Source organism: Notechis scutatus, chromosome 1 (assembly GCF_049901735.1).
Source record: "Notechis scutatus isolate UNSWTSFEM ecotype Mainland chromosome 1, rNotScu1.2, whole genome shotgun sequence".
In the NCBI taxonomy this organism is placed as follows: domain Eukaryota; kingdom Metazoa; phylum Chordata; class Lepidosauria; order Squamata; family Elapidae; genus Notechis; species Notechis scutatus.
Window position 1 is genome coordinate 26,952,111 of NC_142009.1, and position 27,044 is coordinate 26,979,154.

General features: G+C 40.3%; 1 long non-coding RNA gene across 2 annotated transcripts in view; it reads left to right on the top strand.

Moving 5' to 3' along the window:
• LOC148132715 (uncharacterized) overlaps positions 1–26,258 on the top strand; it is a 44,845-nt gene extending 18,587 nt beyond the window's left edge. The window contains exons 3-4 of one of the 2 annotated variants that reach the window (XR_015748487.1): positions 10,134–10,275; positions 10,435–12,838. This is a non-coding gene — a long non-coding RNA (uncharacterized LOC148132715). Of the gene's footprint in view, positions 1–10,133; positions 10,276–10,434; positions 12,839–25,842 lie in introns of those variants that run through there. The other variant, XR_015748489.1, reaches the window with a different exon arrangement.
• The last annotated feature ends 786 nt before the right edge of the window (positions 26,259–27,044 follow it).

Genomic DNA, 27,044 nt, shown 5'->3' on the forward strand with positions numbered 1-27,044 from the left:
ACATACTGTAAGCATCCCAGCCAAGAAAAGGTAAGAGATCTAAAACAGTGTCCAAGCATTGCACATCCAGAAAAGATAGGAAGAGGACAGAGTTAAGAAGAAATGAAAAGCTATGTACAGTGGAAGGTGTTAGAATGGAAAACCAGACTACCCCAGGTCCTGCTTAACTGGAGCATGTAATTGATTTAGAAGGACTGTGATGAGAAGGAAATTCTCAGCATATGAATGTGGGGTCAAGCAGTGAAAAAAGGGGGGGAGGAGTTTATACAACAGCCTGTGAGGAAACCTGCTATACCCATTAAATTGCTGCAGTGGGAGGAAATATCTGCTAACTGGATCAGGGAAAAAGGATTAGACCCAACCCTTCCATTCCATAACGTTTCTCAACATAACCCACAGTGCAAGTTAGAACAGGAAAACAAAATGGAGAAAAAAAAGGTAAACATCTCCTCACCCAAAACTTTTAGTTCTGTTTGCTTAATCAGTTATCAGGGTTTCCAAACACATATAACCATAAGTCTAGTTTTACAATCCACACTATTTTGGGCACAGCCAAGCAAACCACATTTTGGCTGAAAGTGATATGTAAGCCCAGTCCCAGATGAAAAGTAAAATACTGCTATGAATGGCACCCGCCTCCTTAGGCAGTTTCTTACCAAATTCCCTAAAATACATGCCACTGATTTCTCTAAAATGGTACATGACACTGATTTGAAAACAATAGAGGCCCTCTGAAGCAGAGAGGCTGCAGTTTTATGAGTGAGATTTATTTCTGGAAAATATTTTGAATCAAGTGCCTTCAGATATGGGGTGTTAATTTAATATTTGAAACAGCTTCCTATAAGTGTCTATGAACTGCATTCAGCTATAATGTGTTGTGTTAGCATACCTTTAAGTACAGCCAGTGTGTTCTGGAAAGCATGATTTGTGGCTTACTTTATTGTGTAAGCTGAACTCATTGTATTTAATGAACCAAGAATAAACAAAATAAAGATGTTCTCACTCATTCTTCTCAGAAACACATACACCCCATTGCCACAATGAGGCAGCACAGCAGGAGATGAAGAAATTTGTGGCCCTGTTTATACAACATTTTAAACCATTATTTATTTAACAATGGTTTATAATTTGAAGGGTTCATGCAACACACTCCTTAATAAATGAACTCAATCAACCATACAGTCTTGATTCACTTAATATATTAAGACCCAAAGAAGCAAACCCAATTTTGATTTAGGCTGTTGTACAAACAAAACATATATATGGCTAAGAAAAGGGGAAAACACATTTTAAATGTTGTTTGGAAAGTACTTTTTTTTCCCTTTATTTACATATAAGAAGATTTAATCATTTCATAAGCTAAGATCTGGCTAGTGATGGTCCTGCTTTAGAGGCCATTCATAAAGTTGTACAAAAGATAAACAAGATTTGCTAGACTGATTAAGTCAGGAAAAGTTAGAATAGGATCAGATTGGCTAAAGCAGAGGTGTCCAATCTTGGCAATATTAAGACTTGTGGACTTTGATTCCAGAATTCCCCAGCTAACCATGCTGGTTGAGGAATTCTGGGAATTGAACTCCACAAGTCTGAAATTGCCAAGTTTGACACCCCTGGGTTAAAGTGTCATTCTATCTTCCCCAGCAGCAAGAAGCAGCTCTTTGATGTTACAGTAAAAATAATTCCTGGAAGAGGAAGAGTTGCTTTTGTCTATTACAGTTTATCCAGAGATAAATGAACTTACAAATGCATGTGTGAACCAGCTGTGAACCCTGCTCTTGCCAGGGAAGACCTCTAGTTCAAAAACCATGGCTGTGGGCAACAGCATCCAACAGCAGATGGCACTGAAACCCAACAGGTGGGGGATGCATGTTAAAGCCCCAGGATGGGGGGAGGGCTGCATTGGGAGAGAGGTAGGAACATGACCATAGACTAAACCCAGATATTGGCTCCTGATTTTTCTTGCCTGCCTGTGTTTATGCCACAAAGTAGATTAAAAACATATCAGATTGTGGCTTAGGAAGTCTTGTGAACCCATCCCTTCTGGTCTGCAGTGTTTTATGGTCCAGCATTTTAGGTGAAGCCAGCCAATTGTGAGTTATGGCTGGTTTGGTCTAGTTGTCAGGGCACTGGTCTAGTAGTGTAGAAACTTCAGTTCTAATCCCAATTTAGGCACAAAGCTAGCAAGCTGACCTTGAGTCAGCACTCTCAGCTCTAGGAAGAAGGCAAGGGCAAACCATTTCCGAAAAGACTGCCAAGAAAACTGTACTAACTCATTTGTTATAGCTGGCAGAAGAAAGATGGACTCAAAGGCACAAAACCCTCCAACCCCGCATGCTGAACACAGGATTGGCTTGTTACATACAAGCCTTCATCTATTGTTGTGGGAGAGTAGTCTCCTTATCTACAGCTCCTGTGTAAAAATAGGATTCCTTTCTCCGTGACACAGAATAACAGAGTTGGAAGGGACCTTGGAGGTCTTCTATCTAGTCCAACTGCTCCTCTATTCTGCATCCTTTAGACCAGTGGTCCCCAACCTTTTTGTACCAGGGACCGGTTTCAAGCAGAAACATTTTTCAAGGACCGGGGGAGAGAGAATCGAGTTTGGTAGTTTGCTTGCAGACGTTTCATTACCTGACTAGGTAACATCTGATGTTGTTACCTAGTCGGGTAATAAAACGTCTGCCAGCAAACCACCAAGTTCAGGGAGCGCCTCGGCCCTGCCTCCCTCAGCCCCATCCCTCAGGTGTCTCCCTCCCTCCCTCCCTCCCTCAGGTGTCTGCCTCGTTCCTCTCTCAGTCACTCTATCGCTCCTCCAGCAGCCCAAGAAGCCGGGGGTGGCTTTTCCTGTCGCCACAGCTTCCCGGCGCCCGTTCACCCCACCCCGCCCGCCCGCCCGCTCGCGGTTCAATCCCACAGTGCTCCGTTCTACCTGCCTGCCTGCCTGCCTTCTTCGTTTCGGAGCAGCTTCGGCTGATAAAAGAGGCGAATAGTTATTATTCTCAGCCGAAGCTGCTCCCAAACAACCAGACAGGCAGGCAGGCAGAACGGAGCACTGTGGATTGAACTGCGGCGGGCGGGCGGGCGGGATGGGGTGAACGGCGCTTCGGGAAGCTGCGGCGACAGGAAAAGCCACCCCACCCCGGCTTCTTTGAAGCAGTTTCTTCCTGTGCTGGTGGAGGAGCAACAGAGCGACTGAGAGAGCTGACCAGAGAGAAGGACAGGCTTCGGTTGCTTCCTCCCTCCCCTTCTTTCATTTGTGTCCTTGATCCCGATCCCAGCAGCATTCACCGAAGGCGAAGAAAGCCGCCATTTTTTTTTTTTTTTCTTTGCGGCCCGGTAAAGAGTGCTCCACGGCCCGGTGCGGTCCGCGCCCGGTGGTTGGGGACCCCTGCTTTAGACCACCGGTCTGCGGCATGCCTTCAACCAGGCCGCGCAAACAAACAAAGCCCCATCCATGGGATGCAGGTAGCATGCAAAACCATGCCTGCTCCAGTCTGTGGGAAATTTTTTATCTGTGGAACCGGTCCCTGATGCCCAAAAGGTTGGGGGCCACTGCTTTAGACTGCAGTCTTCAAGCTGAGCTCTGTTCCCAGTGGCTTCATGAATACAGCCATGGTGTTTCTTAGCAAGTGTGAAAACAGTTCCCCAGTGCTTTCATCCAAGCAATGTTTTTTTTGGGTCCCTCACCAAGCCTACAGCCCTGCTCTTTACTGACAGTCTTCCATCCAGATTTAATTCAGGTCTTCTGCTCCTTAGCTTCTTGAGCTTAGACCCAGTATGGAATGGAGTCTAATAATACAATAATAAAAACGTAAAAATTTGTTTGGCTTTGAAAGCTAAGGAGACTCTGTACTTGTTTTCATACAAGACAACCTATCTTAACACTGTAGCATCAGCAAGATAATATTTCTCAGTTCCTCATCTGCTGTCAAACACTTGGTAGCCAAATCCATCCAAAAGCAAGGTTTTCGTGGAGCTTTTCTAATTAAATTTTATTACAAAGGAAAGGGATTCAATTACAATTTAGACAACTGGCTCCTTTTGTTTTTGGGATCCAATTTATCTGACTTTGGGAGGGCAAAGCTTCCTTCTTTATCTTGCTCACAAGATGAACAGGAAAGCTAGCTTTCAAGTTTTCAGATATTAATGTTTTGAATTCACAATATTTTCCTAACTGCCACCCTCTTTCCCAGGGATTATAACACTGGCAATATAAAAATAATTACATTGTTTTGGGGTAGGTTATAGGACCGTTTTTCTAGAACAATGACTCAGCTCAGTTGACCTGGGTTAAAAGCATGTTCAGCTAATAAGTATGCCATGTGAACATAGTCTAAAAGAAAAGCTCAGTAATAATTGAAAGACAGTTCAGAGAGGACGAATACTCTCTTTTAGATGAGATCATGCTGCACCCATTCATTCCTGACCCTATTTCTTCCTGTTTTACGCTACACACTTCTTAAATATCCTATTCACATTTTTTTCACTTTGCTTTTACGTCTCTTTCAACATCGCAAATTCTCTCTTCCATATAATGGAGGGGACAAAAAGCATGCTCTTAAGGACAGCCATTTTTGCTTCCTCTGTCAAACATTAATTCCTCACAATAGACCACATATCTTTGAGCACTTTGAGCACTGAAGTTTCTCCATCCACTTTCCCATCTTTAGCAAGTGTTCTATCCAGTATACAAGTTCATCTACTTGCTCTAATTTTTCAATATTCACATACAACTTATTTATTTTATTTATTTATTTATTTATTTGATTTGCCAATTGTTTACAAGATAATAAGTATAAGCGTATACATAGTTGTGAATACATGAAATGGGTACATATAAGAAAAATAAAAGAATAAGAGAAACAATAGGACAGGGACGGTAGGCACGTTGGTGCGCTTTATGCACGCCCCTACAGACCTCTTAGGAAGGGGTGAGGTCAATAGTAGACAGTCTAAGGTTAAAGTTTTTGGGGTTTGGGGAAGAGACTACAGAGTCGGGTAGAGTATTCCAGACGTTGACCACTCTGTTGCTGAAGTCGTATTTCCTGCAATCAAGTTTGGTGCGGTTTACTTTGAGTTTGTATCTATTGTGTGCTCTTGTGTTGTTATGGTTGAAGCTGAAGTATTCATTGACAGGTAGGACATTGCAATGTATGATTTTATATACCATGCTTAAGTCAGACCGAAGACGGCGTAATTCAAGGTTTTCTAGTTCTAGAATTTCAAGTCTGGTGGCATAAGGTATTCTACAACGAGTAGAAGAGTGGAGAACTCTCCTTGTGAAATATTTCTGGACTTTCTCAATTGTGCTAATATCAGATACGTAATGAGGGTTCCAGACTGATGAACTGTATTCGAGTATTGGTCTAGCAAATGTTTTGTATGCTCTGGTTAGTAGTGTGATATTACCAGAGAAAAAGCTACGTAGGATTAGGTTAACAACTCTTAATGCCTTTTTGGCTATGTAGTTGCAGTGGGCTCTAGCACTTAGATCATTAGAGGTGAGTATTCCAAGGTCCTTTACAGAGCTTGGGTCATCAACAAGTTCTTGACTATTCAGCTTGTATTTTATTTTCTGATTTTTTTGCCAATATGTAAGACAGAGCATTTATTTTTGAGATTTGAAGTTGCCATTTGTTTGACCATTCAGATACATAGTCAAGATCTTTTTGTAGGGTAGCAGTATTGTCTGTGGTATTGAACAGCTTTACATCATCAGCGAAAAGAACGCAATTGCTCTTAATATGATCGCAGAGGTCATTTATGTAGAGTATGAAGAGAGTTGGTCCTAGAACACTGCCCTGGGGGACACCACTATTGACAGGTACTGGATTTGATAGGACACTCCCGATTTTGACCATTTGTTGTCTGTTTGACAGGAATGCTTCTATCCAGTTATTCAGTTGTCCAGAGATACCATAGGATTTTATTTTTAGGAGTAGTTTGTCGTGTACCACTGAATCAAAGGCTTTACAGAAGTCTATGTAGATTGCGTCTATTGCTTTGCCCTGGTCGAGTTGTGTCGTCCATATGTTTTTGCAGTGTAAGAGTTGCAGATTACAGGATAGTTTTTCTGAAACCAAATTGTTTATTGGAGAGTAGGTTGTTTGTCTCTAAGTGGAGGATAATGGATTGGTTAATAATTGATTCCATGACTTTACAGGTGACGCAGCATAAGGAGATTGGCCTGTAATTTTCAACTAGGCTTGGGTCTCCCTTTTTGAAGATGGGGATGACTGTGGCTTGTGACCATAGGTTAGGCAAGGAGCTGGTTCTGAAAGATTTTTCAAAGATTATGCTTAGAGGTTTGGCTATGGCAGTGGATAGGTTTCTTAAGAAGTAGGCACATATTCCATCCGGTCCAATAGATAGAGATGGTTTTAGATTGCGTAGTGATTTTTCAACATTGTCTTCTGTGAAATCGATATGTATTAGATCATTGTTGTTATCTGTGGTACGGCTAGGAAATACTGGGCATGATCCATTGCTGTTTACAAATACTGAGCGAAGAATGTGTTAAAGATGTTGGATTTAATGGTGTCGTCGTTGCAGTCTTTACCATCAGGTCCTATCAAGGGAGGGATGGACCTTGAGTCTTTTAGTTTGTTGTTTACAAAATTGTAAAAAGCACGGGTGGAATTGGTGCTTAGAAGGTTTTCCTCTTGTTTAATGTGATAATTGGTGCATTCGGTCTTTATCTGGTGGCATAAATTTTTGTATCGGTTTTTGAAATTGGCAACGTGACCAGATTTGTTTTTCCGCCAGAGTGATCTCTTTTTGGATTGAAGTTTCCTTATTGATATGGGTAATCTGCTTTTTGTTTTGTTTTGGGAGTTGTTGTTGGAACATATAGTTTGATGACTCTTTTGACTTCAAGTAAAAATATGTTGTAATGGTCTTCAACAGTATTGCATCCAGTGAATAGAGATTGCCAATCAAGGGATGAGAGATCGTTGTCTATAAGATCATAGTTGCCTTTTTTGAAGTTACAATTGGGGATTACATCATTGTGGTGATTTTTGTGTGGACAAAAGTCAATCATATTGTGGTCACTACTGGAAAAGGGTTCTTTAGTTTGTATTCCGTAAATTAAATTCAAACTATTGCAGAAGATGAGATCAAGGCAGTTGTTTAGTCTAGTGTTGTTGGTTACTAGTTGTTCCAGTCCCAGATTTGTAATAGCATTATAGAAGGTTGTGTGTATGATTTCAGTTGTACAGTCATTTAGGGTCCAGTCAATATGAGGTAGATTGAAATCACCAAGAAGGATAAAAGGGTATGGGCAGGATGCAGCCCATGTTAGTAATGTATTTAGCTTGTTTACATGTTCGATGTCATAATCAGGTGCTCTGTAACATAGTAAGAATCGAATTGTGATATTTAAGGATAGTTCACAGATGATGGTTTCAGGAAGGGCAAGCTCCTGGGTAACTTGGATATTTTTTAGATGTAAGGATTTTTTATAGAATATAGCAACACCACCTCCTCGACGATTTTCACGATCTGATCGGTAAACATGATAGTCTCTTACTGTGGTAATGGAGTCAGGGAGAGATGCATTGAGCCATGTTTCACAGACAAATATAATGTCGAAGTTAGCCATATTTAGGAGGATGAGAAATTCAGGTATTTTATTCACGAGGCTTCTTGCATTGAGTAGTTTGCATTTGAGGCCGGCAGTAGTTGGAATTGAGGTAGTTGGGGGCGTGCGTGCCTAGTCTTGTGTGATGGTGGATCGGTTGAGGTAGGGTTGTGGTTGAGGGTAAAAGCTGAGTATTGGGTTGCGTGGCTTACTTTTGATACTTACAACTGTTCATGTTATTTACCTATCAAGCACAATTACTTTGGCTGTTGTAACATTATTTTTCTCTTAGTATTCTACAATTGGACTTTCATCACACATGCCTAGCCAATTTACCATTATCATAAGCATTCCTTATACATTTTTTTCATAAAGGATAATAACATACATCCTTATTGTTCTTCTTACTCAATGTTGAACCATTTATAAAAATTCCATTTATTCTTATATATTTTATTTCCATCATATACTGTACTCCTCACATTTAGCAGCCAATCTTCTGTTCCACACAGGCCAAAGAAATCATAAATTAAGCCTATTTTCTTTATCATATGCTTTCTCTATATTAACAAACCCATGCATTTCATATTGATCTCCTGATAAGCAAAATGTGGACTGCACAATTGGTGTCCAGCAGAAATGTGCACTTCATTTTCCAAATTCGGTCATTAGCACCTTTTTCTCTTTTGATTAGAATTCTGTTTATTTTTGACAAAAATTGCAGAACAGAGTTTGGATATTTCAGTAAAGTTTTAAGCATTCTTCCAAGTGACTTTTCTTACAGAAAAAAAGACACTGGTTTAGAATGGCCATCACAATCTCCAAATTTGAATAGTCTTGAAAATATGAAACATGGAGATCGTGCAAAAAAAGAATATTTCAAAATTAGAACATTTCTGCAAGAAAGAATGGGGAGTACATTTTTTTAATTCCAAAAGGCAGGGTAAAAATAAGGGCAGAAAATTTAAAAGTGAGGAGAAGTTATATAGAAAATTGAAAATGTTAATAAGATATGAAATGGTATGTAAAATGAATATGAATTTGAATTTGTGTCTGTGCCAAGAGTTATAACCCGGGACTAAGCAACTTTCAGAAAAGAGATTTTTTATGTTTTTATGTTTTGTGTTTTTGTGTATCTATGTTTTGTATGTCTTTAAAAATTAATAAAATTTGGTTAAAAAAAAATAAGGGCAGAATATAAATAAAACAACTAATAAATAAAATGAAAACATTTCTTGTTTGGAAGAACTTATTTCTGTCAAAGGAGGTGTTACAAAGCAGTGGTTGAATGTGTCCACCTTCTACCTTTACTATTTTTTTATTCTGAATCTGTAAACAGCTGCATATTTATTCATTCATTTTCTGCACAGCTGTATTAACATTACACAGCATTATAAACTCCAGATCACAAAGGTCCCACTTTGACACCAGCTTCTCACACTAAGCAACAAGCTGGTAGCCACCATGTAAACAATGCTCAGCTGCAATCTGGTCTTTCTCAGAAAACTCATTTTTTTTCCTTCTACATCAAAGAGTAGGGAAAGAAAATAAGAAGTTCATGGCTTAGTTAAATGTGTGCAGAGTTCTACTTTGAAGGCAAAACTAGTGGGAATTATTGTCTTGTCTTTTTAGTTGTTCTCTCCAGTAAATGTTATAGCAGAGCCAAACAAAATTTGTTCCTTTGAAGTTCATTTCCATCCCTGATTGCTGCAGGAGGACTCAGCCATGTTCTACTCCATCTCAGTCAGGACCTTCTTAGAATGCAATGTCCGGTTCTAGGCAGCACAGTCTTAAAGGGACTCAACAAACTGAGCTGTGGAAAAGGACCAAGTCTACCAAGAGGTTGAAGGGTCTGGAAACCAAATTCTATATACGTCTAACCTGCAAAAAAAAGAAAAGAAGAAGACAATGACCAAGGGGAGTTATAAAAGCAGTTTTCAACTTTATAAAGAGGTTTTGTGGGAAAGGAAGAAGTAGATTTATTCTCTGAAGCCCAGAGGTAGGAACAGAGTCAACAGGTTAGAACAGGGTTGTCAAACTCATGGCCCGCAGCCCAGATGGGTCACGCACTGGCCACGCCCACACCTGGTTTAGTGAGGGGGGGAGTCACGATATATCATATGATGACACCATGACAACATGAGTTTGACATCCCTGGGTTAGAGGAACAGATTCTGTTTATTTATTTATTACACAGATTTAAGAATGCCTGACTTCAACTGACTCTGGGCACTTTACATAATAAAAATAGAACCATAAAAAGAGAAACAAGTTATAAGCATCCAGAAGAATTAAGAACTGTCAACTGGAAAAAGAGGTTACTCCCATGAAGTATATTTATTTCACTGGGCTTATAAGCCACTCCTATTACAACTTCCTTCACTAGAGATTTTCAAACAGAGGCTGGATAGCCATTGTTCAAAGTTATTTAGCAGATTCTGCATTGTGCAAGGGGTTAGATTAGATGATGTCCAAAATAATTTCCATTATCCTATTATTTTGTGGCTGAGTATGGTGTGTGAATCCAGGCACTTTCTTATTCTTGATCCAGTTTAAGGTTGGAGCAAGGATTTGACATCTGCCATGATGGTTCAGTGGTGAGAATTCAGCATTGCAGGCTAACTCTGCATTCCCTCTGCCAGGGGTTCAGTCCTGAATGTCTCAAGGTTGACTCAGCCTTCCATCTTTCCAAGGTCAGTAAAATGAGACCCAGATTGCTGGGGGCAATATGCTGACTCTGTACATCTGTAAAGCACTGTGAAATAGCATATAAGTCTAAGTGCTATTGCTACTATTCTTGCTATTCTGTTTTGATTAGAGTAATGCTCGTTGACCTGTCTGTTGCTTTCAAGATCTACAGAGGAAGTGTAACCGTTTTGCAGCTACTATTCCACATTTTCTGCAGTCATCTTTTCCACAAAAGAACTATGATTCCCTTACGCAAGACCTTCTATGTGTCAAAAGAGGCTTTATCCACACTGGTAGGGAACACATACTGGGGTTTGAAGGGTTAAGCTGCTTCCTGAAGGGCAAGTTCCTCTAATGGCCCATTGATAGAGGAAGAAGGATGAATATGAATGGGCAGCTGTGAAAGACAATGGATGCTTTTCTTTGATGGGAAGCTGGCACAGCAACACTGGAAAGGGGCCAGAATAAGAAAAAGGGTGCACCCTTTTTGTACAGGGTGCACCCACCCCAGAGAATGGAAAAGGGCTGGTGGTACCATCAGCTAGAAGGGCAGAGCACATAATTAGCGCAATACGATGGGAAAGGCTTTCTTGGACTGTACCACTTCAAGTACACACACGCAGCATACTGGAAGCATACATGACTAACACAAGAACTGAAGCTAGAGAGAAGGGAGTTCCTCAATTTTGTTTCTTCAAGCAGTCTCATATGAGAGACTAAAAACTTTACCTCTTATATCCTTTTCCTTGAATTGGTTGGATTCAAGGCAAACAATGAGCAGTTGCAGATAGTAGATCAAACCTTTTCCTTCATTATCCAAAACCTCCTGATTATAAAGTCTTTTTACCCAATGTGGATAACACACTATAAGTCAATGTAGAAGTCCCTGTTGTGATTGGGTAATGGGTTCCTGTGTTGTTACCCAAAAGAAAACCTCTTTTACCCAATTTTGTTTAATTTACCCAGGTTTAAAAGCACTCTGCCGTAGACTATTTTGAAAACATTTTATCCAGTAAAGAGGCACCAATTGAATCCTTTCCTTGAAACATTACAGTATTAAAAACCAGGCAATCTAGGCAGCTGGTATAAAGTCAGAAAACTGTGCTCTTGAGGGAACTTTGTCTTTTTGGCCAAAATATGCAAGCAAGTTTGAAACATTTATAAAGACTCCCTCTAAACAGCACTTTCTGAGAGGCATGGAACTTTTCATGAGACAGAATTCTTTGAAATATGATCTGGTGTGTTTTTTTATCGCAATTGAAATTGGCTCACTAGCCATTATAGTTTTTGCCGGCTCAGCACAACTTCCCAGAATTAGTCATCCACCAGAAAAAGAGAACTGTCAACATTTCTGTGGCTCTAGTCAGCTTTGCAGATTTTCAAATGTTTTATAACAGAAACTGAACTGAAGACACATGGTCCCAAGTCTTGGGGTCAAATGAAGGTTGATTTTGTGGCTTGGAGATGGTATAGATGTACAGAGATGTTCCTTTGCAGAATATTTCCACTGGGCTGGGTCTTCCCATGAGCAGTTGCTAAAAGTTGTTCAAGGGTGAGGAAATTATCTGGGGCTGCTGACTCTTCTGTTTAATAAAGGAATCCGCAACAGAGCAGAGGCTGAGTCATGGAGAGGCTGCTGAACACACCCAACATTATACAAACAGAATCCATCTTCTTATGTTCACAATTGTAATGTCAGAGTAAGATGTGAGTGGCCTTGTTTATGGTGGTGCATGGGTTAATAGGGTAAGAACCTGCATTTGGGACTTCAACTATACAGGAGTTCCTGGGAACAATCTTTAAGAAATAAATGCTAATGAGATACTACATAATCAGAGAAACATTTTTGCAGAATTTCTGCCAAACACTGTAAGCTAATATTCCAGTTTCTGATTAAGGATTCATCCTGTTCAAATGTCATATTATGCTATCTTATTGTGTGTTCTGTTTTCATTTGATGTGCTTTACAAAACCCACCATTGTAATTTGTAAACTTTGATTTGTGACTTAAAATAGTTTGTGATCCCAATGAATGGTGGCGTATTCAAACCACACCTCAAAGCAACGTATAAATTAATAATCGACAGCAGAGTCATTGAGGGATACAGGAAAAGGTTGCCTTCCCTCTGATGAATGGGAAGGGTGTATGTGTGAAACAGAGAACTCGTCCCTGATGCAGCACTGCCACTGGTGCTGCAATCTACAGGGTCATTTGGGACTGAAGTGTCACCAATTCCTACTGTAATATTTGTATGAAGTCTCTACAGCAGGGGTGTCAAACTCAAGGCCCACGGGTTGGATCTGGCCCGTGAGGTATTTACATCTCGCCCATGGAACCACCCTGGAAACAGAGAAGGACCAGCCCACGGTGCTTCTGTCAGTGAAAACAGAGCTTGGGAGAGCCATACGTGGCCCTGCCAGGCTCCGTTTTCAGCTGTGACAGCCTCTTGCACGCTGCCCGCCCAGCCTCTGTTTTTGGCTGCGATGGCCTCCAGCCCTCTGCCAGTGAAAACGGAGCCTGGGTGGGCTGCGTGTAGCCTCCCCAAGCTCTGTTTTCACTGGCAGAGGGCTGCAGAAGGCTGTCTTGGCTGAAAACAGAGCCACAATGAGTGACATTGAGCTGGCCATGCCTACCCCGGCCACGGTCAAACACAACCTTGATGCCTCAGTGAAATCGGGTTTGACACCCCTGTTCTATAGGAAGAATAAGAAAGAACCAAAGCTGAAGTTTTGTCGAACGTTGTAGCTGTAGTTGTAGCTACGTTGTAGCTGTAGTTCAGGCAGTTGGTGTTTCATAGGGGTTTTACGAATGCCTTTTGATAGTATGAAGTTTTGGCTGGAGGACCAGATGTTCATAACAGCCAGGTTTAGTTTAGTTTTAGTTTACTTTATTGTCATTGCACCTAGTACAACGAAATCAAACACCATCTTCAGTTATTTGTGCATTATATTATTATCATCTATAATCCAGGTAGTCCTCGACTTATTTACTGACTATTTGAAGTTACAACAGCAGTGAAAAAAGTGACTTACGACCATTTTTCACACATATAGCTGTTGCAGCCTCCCCATGGTCACATGATCAATAGTCAGATGCTTGGCAACTGACTCATATTTATGATGATTGCAGTGTCCTGGGGTCACAGGATCACCTTTTGTGACTTTCTGACAAACTAAGTCAATGGGGAAGCCAGGTTTCACTTAACAACCATGCTACTAACTTGGCAACTGCAATGATTCACTTAACAAACGTGACAAGAAAGGCTGTAAAATGGGGCAAAAGCAAAACCCACTGAACAAATGTCTCACTTAGCAACAGAAAGTCTGGGCTCAAGTGTGGTTGTAAGTCGAGGACTACCTGCATTTCAATAGCAATTGAGGACAATTCAGAAACCTCAGTTTGTGCAGAATTAATAGAGAGAATTCTAAGTAGGTTACCTAACATTGTAACAAGTATGACATTGAATTACCACCAGTTCAATTCACGATGCTACTGCTGAGCATTTGAACCTTGAATGGCCTAGGATCCAAACACAGGTAGTCCTTGACCTACAACCATTCATTTGGTGATCATCTGGAGTTGCAACAGCACTGAAAAAAGGTGTCTTGTGACTGTCTTTCACACTTACGACCAGCAAATACCCATGCTCTCACGATCAGAATTCAAGCACTTGACAACTGGCATTTATTTATGACAGTTGCACTGTCAAGGGGTCATGTGATCACCATGTGTAGCCTTCCCAGCTGACTTCCTACAAGCAAAATCAATGGGGGAAGCCAGATTTGTTAAATGACCACCAGATTCACTTAACAACTGCAGGGATTCACTTAACTGTGGCAAAAATTGTCGTAAAATGGGGCAAAAACTCAGATAACTGCCTTGCTTAACAACATAAATTTTTTTGGGGGGGGTTGATTGATGTCTTAAGTTGTGGATTATCTGTATCAGGAATGTTTTTTTCCTTCAGTAGAGCTGCCAAATCTGGGTTACAACGATATGGATGACTTTTCAACAACAGCAAAGCTCTTTTCGAATTCTTATAGTTCTTTGCCATATCTAGTAGCCATCATCTGGATTTTTGCAGCTGAGATCTAGTGGCTGTTTCCAAGTATACTCTTTTGAAGTGAGGACTTCAACTCCCAGAATTCCCAGCAATGCTTATGCTGGATGAGGAATTCTAGGAACCGAAATCCACATATCTGGAAGGCATTTAGACAAAGGGTAGATAGACCAACCCATTTTATCTTAACAGGGTCAAATGCAGTCTTTTCTGATTTCTATGCATTTTGTAAGTAAAAATGTGACAGACTTTTCAATGGTAAACTCAGGGGTGGGATTCAAATTTTTAACAACAGGTTCTGTGGGCGTGGCTTAGTTGGTGGGTGTGGCCAACTCAATATCACTCACATCGAGGCAATATCGCTCACATCGAGACTCGCCTGGTCTCTCGTGACTGTGGGGATGCTGCAACAGTCGTAAGTGTGAAAAAGAGTCATAAGTCACTTTTTTCACTGCCATTGTAACTTTGAATGGTCACTCCACACAAGCAAAGTACCAGCAAAGAAGGGGAAAACAACCAGAGAAGTTCCAGAGACAGGAAGTCCAGTCCTGCCAAGAATGTAATAAGGGTTAACGGAGAGGCAGTTTCTGTAAGCAACACCAGAATGTTTCCTTCCTGCCTTCCTTACAGGATTAGGCCAGTAATTTCTTCTAACAATCGGTTCTCCAAACTGCTTAGAATGTTAACAACCGGTTCTAGCGAATAGGTACGAACTGGTAGAATCCCACCCCTTGGTAAACTCCAACTCTGAATGTTCTCCTGAAGAAAATTTAGCTGCCAACAAAATCATGCATTTTATGCCGTGGTGGTATTCAGCAGGTTCTGACCAGTACTGGAGAACCGGTAGTGGAAATTTCAAGTAGTTCAGAGAACCGGCAAATACCTCCTCTGACTGGAGATTTTGCAGTGTCCTTCCCCCGCCATGCCCAAGCCACGCCCACAGAAATGGTAGTAAAAATTTTTTTTGAATCCCACCACTTATTTTATGGTACCAGAGCAACATCTATTTATTTGCTCTTTATTTTTAATTATTTCATTATTTCCACATATAGTATCGTTTTACTGTTTATTACCTTTCAGGGTTTTTTATTGCATGCTATTGGTGGTGATAGTTTTTTTGTAATTCTGAATCTTTTTATATATTGCTCAGTATATTGCTACTTTGAAATTTATTGTAGATGAAAAACAGTTTAGAAATGTTTAAAATAAATAAAAACCCCAAACCTAAATATACAGTATTATTTCATGTAAATTGAATGCCAGTTGGAGTCTTGGGATTAACACACAACACAGAGAAGCCATTCAAAGCCTCAGAAGCATTGTAACTAGCAATTATTTCATAACTGTATCTATATATCTCAGTACCATTGTTTTCTGAAACCTGGTGCTTTACAAAGGTGGTGGGCCTGATCCATGGTAATGCGCTGTGGATTCTGGGAGCTATAATCCAAATCTATTTAGAAACACAGCTAGGGTTAACCTGGTAAGATCTTCATGGTATGAATAGCATCATTCTGCTTATGCACATACCCACCCACACACTGTGTTTGGTAGTAGAAGCATATGGTAGATTCCAATTGTACAGGCTTGCAATACCTTTTTGGAACGGTTGGGCGGGAGATCTCAGCACCATGGAAAACTGCACTGATTGCTCTTGTTACTCACTCAATCCTATTTGCCCAAACTATCTGCAATCCTGAGATTTCTTTTCCAGTCCTTAATTGCTCTATGTATAGTATGATTATTGTGGGATTTTTGATGGGTGAGGATCAGAGGTGGTATTCAGCAGGTTCTGACCAGTTCTGGAGAACCGGTAGAGGAAATTTTGAGTAGTTCGGAATACCACCTCTGACTGGCCCCGCCCCCATCTCTTCCCTGCCTCCCAAGACCCAGTTGATTGGCTGGGTCTTCTTTTGTTGCCCTGCACAGGAGAACGGAGCTGGAAAGCAGGTTAGTAAAGTGGGGAGAGAATAGAGATTTTACAGTAACCTTCCCCTGGGGTAGGGTGGAAATGGAGATTTTACAGTATCTTTCCCCTGCCACGCCCACCAAACCACACCCACCAAGCCATGCCCACAGAACCGGTAGTAAAAAAAATTGAATCCCACCACTAGTGAGGATGCTTTTCACATTTGGGGTGGAGTTGAAGGCTTGGAGGTGAACACTGGAGGTTTTTAAGAAGAGATTGGATAACCATTTCTCTGAAACGATATAGGGTTTTCTGAGCAGAGGGTTGGACTAGAAGACCTCCGAAGTCCCTTCCAATGTTATAATTCTGCTTCAGTGGCCAATGTGATGGTGTAAAGTAGGGAGGACTAGAATTTCTGGGGCTTTTTCTTGAATTTTTGAAGATTTTTTTAAAAGACATGTTAATTTCTACTGTTGTTTTATATCCTATTGCAAAATAGCAAAAACAACAATAACACCACACTTCAGCTGTTAGGAGTTAGGATGCTACAAGAGTTTTGTCTCCCCTGTGACTGCTTTTTCCTTCACTGAAGCCTCCAATGCTTTATTTATGTCTTAAGCACCTATGCCTGCTCTCATCCAGGAGTAATGCTGTGAATCAGGGGGTGATAAATCACCCCTGGTGATAGATCAGTGGTGCTGACATTTCATCCAAGCAGCTGATACTTTATCCTCTTTGTGGATGGATAATAGTAGCTACAGAGAGGAGAAACAATGGAACCATCTTTGCTTTCCTACATACAAAGGCTCCTTTCACGTCATCATTCTCCTCCCTGGGAGAAAGTTAAGGGAGGAGAAATTAAAATAGCTGCGGTAACTACACAGGCATACAGCAAGGGGTAGGAAAGCAATGATGAGAACAAGAAAGCATGTAGGCTGCCTACAAAGAAAACAAAAACACAAGAGAGCAATTTTCAGAGCTGAACTGTAAAGCTCCAGGAGACATATTGCTTAATGGATGGATGCCGCTTGGGATATTTAACTCTTTTATAGCACAACATGCAATTTGCATAGCAACTTCATTCCATCCCATAATTATAAAACCATTCAACAGCACCCTGGGACGGTGCACCTTTGTGTGCAACAGCCTGTGGATTGATTCCCTTCCCCTTTCCTGCAAGTTCGTTCACACCCAGTGAGAGCCATTAGTCAAGGGGCACCAAGAGAAGATTCATAGCACCATTAATAGCAATCAAATAATTGACAAAACATTTCATTGAGTCAATGAACTAAGCCAAATCTCTAAACACTAAACTGGTTTTGGAAAAGGGACTCTTGGAAAAACAAAAGAGAGCAACACACATTAAAAAAAAATCCAACTAAAATTATATAATTAACCTAGCCATTATAATTTATTATGGCTTGTCTTTCTTTTTGGATTTTAGCAGATATTTGAAGTACTGCCCAAAGGATGGCTAGAAAGATAATCTGGGCCTCCTACTTAGATAAGAAGTGAGGGAGGCCAGGGTACTGGCTTATATTAAGGGCAGACAACCTACTATACTAGGGAAGGATATGATTCTCACCCATCTCCTTCCTTTAGGTCCCACACAAATATGCTACCAAATTTCAGCTCCAAGATTGCCAACAACCAGTTGCAGCTTCTTGTCATTTTGACACAGAACATATATGAGCTGTGAAATTGTTTTGAGAATATAAGGAAAATCCCCCACCTCCCTGACCCCAAACTCAGTAACCATCCTTACCCCATATGTAAGGCAACTCCACTCAGTCTGCATTGACTGCTCATGTTAAGAGCAGCTCTTGGTGATAAAAGTGGGTGGAGCTGCCCCACACACCCTGCACCAGTTTATCTCAGGTCCCCCACAGCCAGGTCCCCCAAGCCCCAATACCTGCCTCCTCTCACGGCCATGGCACCAATACACCACTCAGCTTCTTGTTCAGTTGTGGCCGTGAGCAAGCAGAAGAAGTGGGCTGACCGACTACATGGGTTCCTGGTGCACATTGCTGCTACCATGAGGCAGATGTTGGGACATGAATGGCCTGGCTGTGGGGGCTCTGAGGTAAACCAGTGCAGGGCATGTGGGGCAGCTCCACTCCCTGCCTCGCCTCGTTGCTGCAACACCATGAGCAACCAGATGGAATGGGCAGCCAGCTGGCTGCACAGGCTCTTAAGTAGGGCTTATTTTGGGGGGGATAAGGCTTATATTAGGCACATGTGTAAAAACATGCTAGGGGTTATTTTGGGGATAGGTCTTATTTTCAGGGAAATGGTAGCAGAATTACTATTGAAAGATGCAGTCCAATGCATGATAACACAAGAGAAAGGCCTGTTGGAAAAAGGATCATTTACTTCTGCACAGCAATATTATCAGTCTTCACATTTAACAGTTGAAGGCAATTGGCCACGGTTCTGCCAGATGGAAATGACTTGTGGCCTCTTCCTTTCATGGATAACGATAGTTCAAGATTTCTGCTGCAAGGGTTAAATTCCACTATTCTTTAAAGCTAATGGATTAGGATAGTTTTCAATTTGAAATTGGGTCTAAGTTCGATTTCACTAAAAGGACACCATCATACAATTTGTTCCTGGCACTAAAGATAAACTCACCCTTTCCCATATGTGCAATTAATACACTCATTGTTTTTGGCTAAATGCATACCATTCTTTCCAAATCAGATAGCTGAGGTAACTCCTGAAAGTTCCAATTTTAAAACAGATATATAAAAAAATACACTAAAAAAATAAAGGAGAAGGAAGATTTGAGCAGCCTATTATTCACATGACAAAAGGGCCAAAAAGAAACATTTGCAAACTGGGGAAGGATACGTTCAGGATTAATGTTTCTCCACCATGAGTACTATCCAAAGGAAAGGGAAAGAGGAAAAATTCAACATTTTACATCAACAGACGTGACTGCCTGGTTACTATTGGAAACTAATGCTCAGCTGGTTTGTTGAAAGCAATCTAGTTCCCACCCCTGGATGACTAAAAAAGATGGCAGGAGATAACTACTATCAGCCCATTGGCAACTGGACTTTTCATTTATAGTTTCATATATTATTTTTCCTTCTTTGAATAAAAAATATAATTCTGAAGAAGATAAAATGGCATTCTTTTAGACATTGATGTGATGTAATGATTGTGATGAAAAATACAAAACATAAACACTTAGCACTTCTATGGAATGGCGCAATCTCTAAGATACAATTGTAGTTGTAATTGAAACAGCATATGCATCCATCCATACAACACAGATGGAAACAAGGAGTTTCTCAAAGAAAATTTAGAAGTGAAGATATATAAGTCAAGGTAAGCATGCACATTTTCAGTGTTTTTAAAAATGGCTTTCTTATAATTTAAAAAATGTGTAAGAAACTACTACCCAGGAAAAATAAAGTGCTATTACGGTACATATTGTTTTATTTTATTTATTTAAATTTTGCCCTGCCCTTATGCTCTAATATGGGTTCTCAAATGACTAGAAAATATTCATGAATACCATTGCAAAGCATAAAACAGATTAAATGTGACTCTGAAATAGAGGAATGTAAATTCGCCCCTTTTAAAATTGTATTTACTGTCAAAAGGCATTTCAACTTTTTAATTTACTCAAGCAAAAATGTTAATCTGTTTATACGGAGTTTGTGCTCAAAATCAAGAAGACAAAATGTACCTATTACCACTGCAAACAAGAGGAAAATCTTCTATGCACAAAATCCACCTGTGCCTTCTATAACTTTGTAAACACCAAACTTAAAAGATTCAAAAACCATCCCACCCCTAAAAGGTCCTAATGGGAAAGACTATAGCGATGAAGCTGTTAAGGCAAACCTCTTCAACACATTCTTCAGTTCAGTCTTTTTTAACAGTAATGGCTTATGCCCCACATTTCCTAATCGTACGACAACTAACTACAACGATCTACAAATTGACTTTACTGAAGATAACATAGAAAATGCAATACACCACCTTAAATCATCTTTATCTATTGGCCCTGATGTGCATTCTTCTTTAAAAAGTTCTCCACTACCATAGCAGAAACACTAAGAATAATATATGAGTTATCATTCAGAACCAGCTCCTTACCAAACCTATGGTCTTTAGCAACGGTCATCCCTATTTTCAAAAAAGGTGACTCCTGCTTGGTTGAAAACTACAGACCAATCTCATTGTGTTGCATCACGTGCAAAGTTATAGAAACAATTATTAATCAATGCATTACCTTTCACCTAGAGTCAAACAACTTACTCTCCAATAAACAATTTGGCTTCAGAAAAAAATTGTCCTGCAATTTGCAACTTCTACACTGCAAAAACATATGGACTACACTTCTTGACCAGGGTAAATCAATAGATGTAATTTACATTGACTTCTGCAAAGCATTTGATTCAGTGGTACATGACAAGCTACTATTAAAACTAAATTCTATGGCATTTCTGGATCCCTTCACAAGTGGATTACTACCTTCCTGTCAAATAGGCAACAAATAGTAAAAATAGGAAACACCCTATCAAACCCTGTACCAGTTATCAGTGGTGTCCCACAAGGGAGCGTTCTAGGACCCACACTCTTTATACTATATATTAATGACCTTTGTGATGACCTTATTAGCAACTGCGGCCTCTTCGCTGAAGATGTAAAACTTTTCAACACCACCGTCAATGCTACCATCCTTCAAAAAGACCTTGATTATGTGTTTGAATGGTCTAACAGTTGACATCTCCAAATCTCTACCAACAATTGCTCTGTCCTACACATTGGTAAAAAAAATATCTATATACCAAATACAAGCTAGGCAGACGTCAAGGACCTTGGAGTTCTGATATTGAATGACCTAAGCGCCAAAGCTCACTGCAACAGTATTGCCAAAAACGCTTTAAAAGTTGTAAATTTAATTTTACGAAGCTTCTCCTCTGGTAATATTGATTTGCAAACTAGGACATTCAAAACCTTTGCTAGACCAATACTTGAATTCAGCTCTGCTGTCTGGAATCCGCATTGTATATCAGACATAAATACAATTGAGCGAATCCAGAAGTATTTTACCAGAAGAGTACTACATTCCTCTGTTCGCAACAGAATACTCTACAGCACCAGACTTGAGATTCTAGGCTTAGATAACCTTGAACTACACCGTCTAAGATTAGACTTAAACATAGTACATAAAATCATATGTTACGTCTTACCAGTTAATGAATATTTTAGCTTTAACAACAACACAAGAGCACAGAACAGATATAAACTAAATGTAAATCACTCCAAGCTTGATTGCAGGAAGTACGATTTCTGCAACAGAGTAGTCAATGTCTGGAACTCACTACCTGATTCTGTTGTCACCTGCTCAAACCCCCACTCCTTTACCCTCAAACTAACCTCTATTGACCTCACCCCATTCCTAAGAGGTCTGTAAGGGGCATGCATAAGTGCACAATCGTGCCTACGGTCCCTGTCCTATTGTCCCCAATTATTAGTTCCTATTTCTTGTATTTAAACTTATGTTTGTTCTTGTTTCTGTTATATTGTAAGCTCTTATAAATAAATAAATAAAACCCAGGAGCTTCTCATATACTCGCAGAGTTTTACTGCAAAAGCACTGCTGCTTTTAGCAATAGACTCATTAAAGAACCAAATGTATTAATTTCCTGGAAATGTTCTACTTTGCAATTTTCTGCTCAAGAAGCAACAGAAAAGAGCTGGATGAAAGTAATTGAAGCCATTGGCTGGAACCCAGGTTTGATTAATATGGCCACTAGCCAACATCTAAAGGCCTTGTGCATGGCTATTTCTTCTATAACTGTGAGAGAAGAAAAGTATCAGTGCATATCACCAAGAAGAGGCCAAAACTTTTTTATTTTTCATTGTGTGAAACTAGTCTTTATGGGTACATAGTGGAAGGAATCTGCACCCTGAAAATCTAGCAGAGTTTTTGTGTTCCTTCATAAAAACATATACAATCACCTTAAGCAGCATACAACTATAAAATCAATGTTGCTGAAATCATATTTCATAAACAAAATGTTTTTAATTTTTTATTTGTGAACCATTTAGAGTGATTGGGAATTGGACAGTATATAAAGTTAATAAACAAACAGATGAAATTAAATATTTATGATATACTTTATTAGAATTTGGTCATTCTCTCTCTTTCTCTCTCTCTGTGGGTAGTTGTATATTTTTATACAGGTCATGCTACACAGCTGAGTAAATGTGCAGTAGCTGTAAAAAGGCAAATAAATGACACACCAAAGAATATTTGGAAAGATTAGGGAAATTTGGAAAGATTACCAAAATTATAAAGCCCTTACTCAAATCTAATCTGCATCTAAAATGCTGTATATAGCTTTGGTAGACGCTTTTTAAAAAGGATAGAACAGAACTAAAAACAGTACAGAATAAGGCAGCCAAAAGAATTACTTTACAAGAAAGGGCCATTATGTTGGGGACTTTCTAACCTTTAACCTTAGAAAAAGGCAACTTCAACAAACATAAGCAAGGTGTATAACATAACAAGCAAAATCAAAAGGATTTTTTTCTCCTCTCAAAATATTAGAAACAAAGGTAATTCAATTCAGCTAATTAGGAGATTTGGAACTGACAAAAGAAATTATTTTAAAGAGTATTTTATTAACCATGGACAAAACATGGCAATGGCCACTAATTAATATGACTTTTTAGAGTGGGGTGGATGGGTTATAAAAATTATTGGAGGAATGTCATAGAAGCATAGAATCAGAGGGTTCAGCAGGAATGCGGTGAGTCACGTTATTAGGTTTCTGGGTTGATCATCAGCAGGCCCGTGTTCAATAACCCGAGTGCTGCTATGTGACAGGGTGAGGTCTTGTCATCTCAGCTCCTGCTGACTGAGCAGTTCAAAAGTGAGTAATCATGAGTAGATAGGTACCACTTCAGTGGGCACATTAATGGGGACATGAAAGGAGCCTCCACTTAGTCATCTCCTAATGCGTTCAACGCAGAAGTGCCTCGATGCTCAACACGAAAGCAGCAGCATATGGTTCAAGAGAATGTGGAGGTCTTCTAGACTAACCCTAAGGCAGGAGTCTTCATAACATCTGAGACAAATGGATGTTCAGTCTTTTCTTGAAAACCTGCAGTAATGGAGACCATCAGGGTTTATTACTCTTGCAGCTTCCGTGTTATCCCTGGACTTGGCAGCTCGTCTCCCAATACTATTATTGAATGAATAGGACAATACACCTTCTTGCCACCCAGCGTTGTTTACTACAAGATGGGCAGCAAATAAATTCAACAAATAATTAAATAAATTGGGAGGAGGCACTTGATGGACTGCTGGAGAAACAAAAATAAATGCCCATCTAAGAGAGTGCTTGGCAAGGATCCCTGTTAGCCGTAAATGATGATAAGGTTCTTAGCTCAGTGCTCCTTTACCCAAAATAGGAGAGTTTAATATCTCTTATTTGTGCATAAACAAGGAAAGGTCTCCCACAGATACAAGGTGAGAGGCCCCATGAAAAGATTGAGAATCACTTTATATATAGTTCAAACTTATTGGGTTTGGAATGTGTTCTTTCATTGGCCAGCATCATTTGACTCCTCTATGATGTAGCCTATCTAACACCTAACATTTTATAGCATCCCTTAACATTCTTAGGATGATCTTGGCAATGCCCAGTTGTATGTTTAGTAGGTGTGGTTCTCACAATATAATTAGTTTTCAGCTTACTAAAGTTCAAATATTTGGGCAATTCTCATCTTTGGCTAGTTTGAACCAGTTCTTATCAGAATCCACATTCCACATGGGGAATTTGCTTTTTACTTCAAAGAACTAGAAATATTAATTAAAAGCACTACTTACTGAAAACAGTTACTGAACAGACTTGGCCGGTCCCAGTCGGCCACGGTTAAAGGCAGGATTCCAGAGTAATTTCGGAAGGAGACTCTGAATTCTCCAATGCCAATGACTGGAATCTTTTTCTCTTGATAGTCTTTTAGGGTTATCTTTTGTTTCTTTAGTTGTATTTTTGTCAATTGGGGAATTATTCTTTTGATTGTATCCCACGATACCATTGATAGAAGAGATCCAGAATCCACTTCCATTTTACATGATTCACCTTCTACTGTGGCGTGAACATGTACTTTCTTAGCGTTTGGTATGCTGGAGTGGCCCATGGTTACCATCTGGTGCATTTCATTTCTCTTTGTGCTTGGCTCGTGGTTCCACCGATTCCTGTTATTTTGACCCCCACGGTTTTCAGTTTGATTTTCCCTAGTTCTTGGAGGTGTACCTTGTCTTGGTTTGGTTGTTTGGCTTGAATACTCAGCATGCTCTTGCGATGTGCCCTCTCCGCTCACAGCATTGGCAAATAGCATCTCGGAACCGGCATTCCAATCTAAAGTGATTTCCTTCACAACCCAAACACCAAAACTCCTCCCGTTTCCTTTCTCTGCTTTTCTGCTGCCGCTCAGGGTGGAGTTGATTCACTTCTTCATTGTCTGCTGACCCCGACCCGGATTTGAGGTCCTTGTGGTAAATGGAGGCAGTGTCTTTTTTTGGGGGGTTGTGGATTCTTATTCATTTTTCTCATAGCTTGTGCGAAAATCCCATCTGCGAAAACGTTGGCTAAACTGTTTATTTTACATATCTACAGGTTACATGGGGTTCCTGGACGCATAATCTCAGACAGGGGTGTTCAGTTTACCTCAAACTTTTGAAAGGAGTTCCTGAAGTTATTGGGCTCCACTCAGGGCTTAAGCTCCGCCCACCACCCACAAAGCAATGGGGCTTGTGAGAGAACTAACTCGGTATTGGAACAGTATCTTAGATGCTATATAAATTATCAGCAAGATGATTGGGCTGACCTACTGCCATTTGCTGAGGTGGCATATAACATTAGGTACATAGTGCTACTGGGTTTATTCCATTTAAAGTGGCTTTGGGACAAGACTTTGTACCCATACCCAAGATTCCACAGGAGAAACCTAACATTCAGTCATTAGATGAATGGATAACACAACTCCAGCTTATCTGGCCGGTTACCCGTAAAGCATTAGATGATGCTCATCAAGCCCATAAAAAATTTGCAGATAAAAAGAGAACTCCACAAAAACCATATCAAGTTGGTGACAAGCTCTTTTTATCCACCAGATATTTGCAGACCACACACAAAAAAAGCTTGGACCTAAGTATGTTGGACCTTTCCCAATTGAACGAATTGTGAACCCGGTGGCAGTCCAACTGAAATTACCTAAAACCCTCCGACGGATCCACCCTGTCTTCCATGTTAGTTTATTAAAACCTGAACATACCTCCGACTTGAGACTGACTCAGGTCGATCCCCCGATGCCATTGCTAATTGAAGGTGAACAACATTTTGAAGTTAAATAAATTTTGGATTCTCGAAAACAAAGGGGTCGACTCCAATATTTGGTTGTTTGGAAACATTTTCCTCCTTCCCAGTCTGAATGGGTGAATGAGAAGGATGTTAGAGCTCCTAAGCTTGTCAAGGCATTTCGTACTAAATATCCTGATAAACCCTAAAATATAGCATTATGGTGTTACATGTATATTTTCTGTTATCTTCTATTTTTATCTTTTATAGGACTAACACCTCTTTTACAGAAGGGCCGAATGTCAGCCTTCAAGATTTTCTTCCTTTGCTTTGCATCTTTCAGCTGTCATAAGTAACGGGGGGAGGAGGGGGACATGGTTATGGGCAGCGAGCTGGAGGTGTTACAAAACAGAATTGTATAAGTTGGGGGAGGAGATTCTTGCTTAGGCTTCTATTCTATGCTATGCGCAGCCGCTTTATCAAAATATGTCAAGGTCAACGGACAGAGGCCTCATCACCATCTGGAGATGCCCACATGATGCTATATACAACTTTTAATTGGATGAGCCAATTGAACTATTGGGGGTGGGAACGTTGCCATCACTTTGTACGCGCTCATTTTCTCAGATTCAGAATTCTTTTGTTGCTATCACTTGACTTCCAGTAAAAGGTATCTTTTCTCTAATTAATGGAGTCTAAGTATTTCTTTCTTGGATTTTGAATGGAGCACCATCTGACATTCTGATAGGGAAAATTTTTGACTGGCTCCACCCACTTGCCCCTGCTCTTACTTCTCACTTCTCCTATATCCTGCTGTTTATTAGCACAGCTGATTCATGCAGCAGAGCGGATTGATGCACCTCAGCTGAGCTAAAAAACAGCACAGCTCACCAGGGAAGGGGCGTCTCTGACCCCTGCATGTGCGTGATTTGCACGATAGGCGCACTTGCACAGCTCAGCAACCTTGATTCAGAGGGCAGAGTTTGAGCACTGCGCACGTGCATGTGAATCAATCTCCAAACTGGTACAATTTTTTTTTTGAAACACACCATTGCTTTGGACAATGCTGATTCCCTCAGCTAAGAAAAGGAGATCAGCACCGCCACCTAGGATGGAACTGGACAAGAGAAAGAAAACTTTACAACAGGTCAGTTCCCACAGTGGAACTACAGGCAAATTACTGTACAACCACATTGAAATGATCTTGTCTTACTCTTAGAGTACCAGATCATTAACCTTATTTAACATCCACCTGAAACCCCTGAGCAGGTCATCTGTTGATTCAGGGTAAGGGATCACCCAGGGGCATATGATATCAATAGTACATCACTACTCTAACTGAACCAGTCATGCCATGGAAGTTCTGAACCAGTATTTGGAGGCTGTAAGGCTTGGGTGGAGCAAAACAATCTCAGATTAAATCCTTCCAAGAAAGAGCTATTTTTTGTCAGTAAACAATTCAGCAATTTAAC